Here is a 3686-nt window from a genome sequence, read left to right as displayed (position 1 = left end):
AAAGCGGGAAGGAAGCAACACTCTATTATTTAAGCCAAACTTTAATAGGTGCAGAATGCAATTATACACTGATTGAAAAAGTATGTTTGGCATTGATATTCTGGTCCAGAAGCTAAGACATTATTGTCTATCCTATGACATAACTTTGATATCTTGAGTGGACCCCATCAAGTTTTTAATGACAAGGCCGATGTTGTCAGGAAGACTAATGAAGTGGATGTTACTATTATCAGAATATGAGATTACATATAAGCCAGCAAAAGCAGTAAAATGGCAGGCAGTGGCAGATTTTCTGGCAGCCCATCCTGTGACAGATAGCAAAGCTGTTATCAATGAGTTTCCCGAAGAGCAAGTCATGATGACTGAATCACTAAATTCCTTGCAAATGTTCTTCAACGATGCATCATGAGCAATAGGAGCAGGTGCTGGAGTGATATTTATCACCCCCAAGGCGATTTGTTGTCTTACACTTTCATGTTGGGCACTGCATGCATAAATAATGAAGCTAAATATAATGCCCTTATCATTGGAATGAAAATAGCCAGCGAACTGAAGATAAAGACATTACGGATTTATGGGGATTCCAAGCTGGTCATAAATTAGTTAATGACTGAGTTTGAAACCAGGAAACAAGAACTTCTGCCCTACTGTCAAAAAGTGCAGCGTTTGTTGGAATAATTCTTATATGTTGAAATCAAGCATGTACCATGGTGCGAGATGCGAAGGCAGATGCTTTGGCCAGTTTAGTAGTAGTGCTATCTTGCCCAGATCAAAGCCCCTTACAAGTGACAATTGAAGAAAGAAGATTTTTACCTTTAGCAGAATTCATTAGTGAAACCATGGAAGCACTCCCTATATCGTGTTTGAAGGTGACAACAGATGATTGGCATCAGCCTTTTGTTGATTATCTCAAGTACGATATCCTGCCAGAAAATCCAGAGGTGAAGCTACAGATTAAACAGAGATCGAAAAGATTCATTATGTGTAACGAGGCATTATACAGAAGATCTTATAATTAAATACTGCTGCGATGCCTGAGTGAAGAGGAAGCAGGTCAAGTGCTACGAGAGGCACATTTCGGGGAGTGTGGGGCGCATTAGGCTAGGCAAAATTTATTCCACCGAGTGCACCAGATGGGATATTACTGGCCAACAATGTTTAAAGACATCATAGACTATGCAAAGCGATGCCACCAGTGTCAGATCCACAAGGATATTATACATGTACCCCCTGAATACCTTTATCAGTTGGCTACTTCCTGGCCTTTTGCTACATGGGGACTCAATGTCATTGGCCCTATAAATCCACCATCATCCAAAGGAAAACAGTATATATTGGTAGCAACAAACTATTTCTCCAAATGGAGAGAAGTAATTGCACTATGAAATGTTAAAGAGAAAGATGTTGACAATTTCATTTGGCACGCAATAATCTATCGTCATGGCATTCCGAAGAAAATCATCACAGACAACAACACTCCTTTCAAGAATAGGGGCATGGAGAAGTTATATCTCAAGTTCAGTATTCACCATTTATTTTCAACACCCTACTATCCGCCAACCAATGGGTTAGCAGAGGTGTTCAACAAAAAAATTGTAAAAATATTGAAGAAAATAATGACCGGGAATAAGCATGATTGGGATGAAAAGCTACAAGAGGCTTTATGGGCCTACAGGACCACCCATCGAACGGCGACGCAAGCTACCCCGTATTCGTTGGTTTATGGTGTAGAGGTTGTCGTACTGATCGAAATACAGGTCGCCTCACTTAGAATAGCAGTGCACCAGTCGATTACAGATAATGAGAATGCAAGAATAAGATTGACAGAATTGGACCTGCTTAATGAAAAAAGATTGGAAGCTTAACAGTGATTGTAGTTATATCAGGTTAGGATTTCCGCCGCCTTTGATAAAAAGGTTAAGCACCAATCCTTCAAGAAAGGGGATTTAGTTCTGATGTTGAAAAGATCGATAGTGGTCACCCGAAGGACAGGGGGCAAGTTTGACCCTAAATGGGATGGGCCGTATATCATAACTGAAGTCTATTCTAATGGGGCATACAGAGTAACAGATCAAGAAGGACGAAGCATCGGCATACCGGTCAATGCTCGCTTCATTAAGAAATATTGTCCCTAACAGTGGGAAAGATTTTGATCTATAAGATTATCAGAATAATACTTTTACATCAAAAGGGGGCAATCACAGATGAAATGGTGAAATAGCCTTTAAAGTCGAAGCCTTGTATTCTTTCTTCAAAAATGATGAATAAAAGGTGAATTCTCAAGCATATCAAGAGTAAACGTCAACGACTATTGTTGAAGTCACAGCCATCACTATCATTATTGATCACCTATCAAAATTGTTATTATCGCCAAACTGACTGAATATAAAGACAAATATCATCAGATTATTATGGACAATAGCAAGCAACAACAATATATCAATTATTGATTCACCATTCATGATAGTAGAATGACATATACGGACAAGCACATATAGATTCTTATGACAGCAATGGTGGTCCATCATCTAAGACAGCCTAGCCAAGCCCTATACGGCCAACTACGCGTAAGACCTATATGTTATTCGGGATAGCAATGTGGAGCCAGCAGCCCTAAAAAGCCCATATAGGCCACATCATGTGCATACCCATGCAGGTAGCTGGCAGAGCCAGTGACTAAAAGCCTCAAAAGGCCAAAAGTCCTCAACAGCCAGTCATGCGTGAGACCAATGACGTCTGTAAGCTCTCCGACAGCGTCATAGACGAGGATGAAAATACCCTCTTGTGAATGGGTCTAAACTTATAGACGAAGAAAAATGAGGAATAGAATAAGACCCCCTAGATCCTTGGCATGATTTCAATATTAACTCATGAGGACAGGGTCTCAATAAAAATACCCCCTCATTAATAGACTAGCAGCCTTGGATTTGGTACCAAAGGTAGCCTTGTGTACCCCGTGAACTCTAGAGAGTTACTATGGCCAACCCTGCGTGTAAATCCCATTGAGTTCACGACCGCGGTAGCTTCACTGGGCCCCTCTGATGGACCACGGTTTGTGAACTCCCCGGCCGCGATAAGTCTAGAGAACTTAGAAGAGTTAGAGAGACCATTCGCATAAGACCCGACCCCAACTACTTATGATCTAAAAAACTGTGATTGCTCCACTACTCAAGAGCTTAAACTGTGTGCAAAACTAACTCTACTAACTTTAAAATAAAATAGTTCCGCCCATTGAAATGAACATCACATAGGGTCACTTTACGATACATGAATATAAATGGTAGATATAATGAAGCATAAATATGAAAGTATTGCATCAACATGTACTCCAAAATCAATGATTGTATTGTCAAGAATATGCTTGCTTCAAATAAAACACCACAATCTGTTTATACATACAGCACAAAAAGAAACAAAAAGAAGTGAAGAAATCTACATGAAAGATGCAATTTTTATAGGTCCTCAGATATGTCCAATGCTGCTACATAACGCTGTAATTCCTCTTTTAACTGAATTTGTACCATAGTAGTCATACGTTCAGCCTCAAGAATAATCCTAGCATGATTAGGAACGCCGGCCAATTCTAATTCCAAAGAAGCAACGACTTTCCTATTCTTCGCTTGTTCAGCTTTCTCAATTTCGGCAATCTGAGTATTCACCTCATGTTCCTCCTTGATTTGACAAAT

This window comes from Magnolia sinica, chromosome 5, assembly GCF_029962835.1.
Source record: "Magnolia sinica isolate HGM2019 chromosome 5, MsV1, whole genome shotgun sequence".
Lineage (NCBI taxonomy): Eukaryota > Viridiplantae > Streptophyta > Magnoliopsida > Magnoliales > Magnoliaceae > Magnolia > Magnolia sinica.
This window is presented reverse-complemented; position numbering follows the sequence as displayed.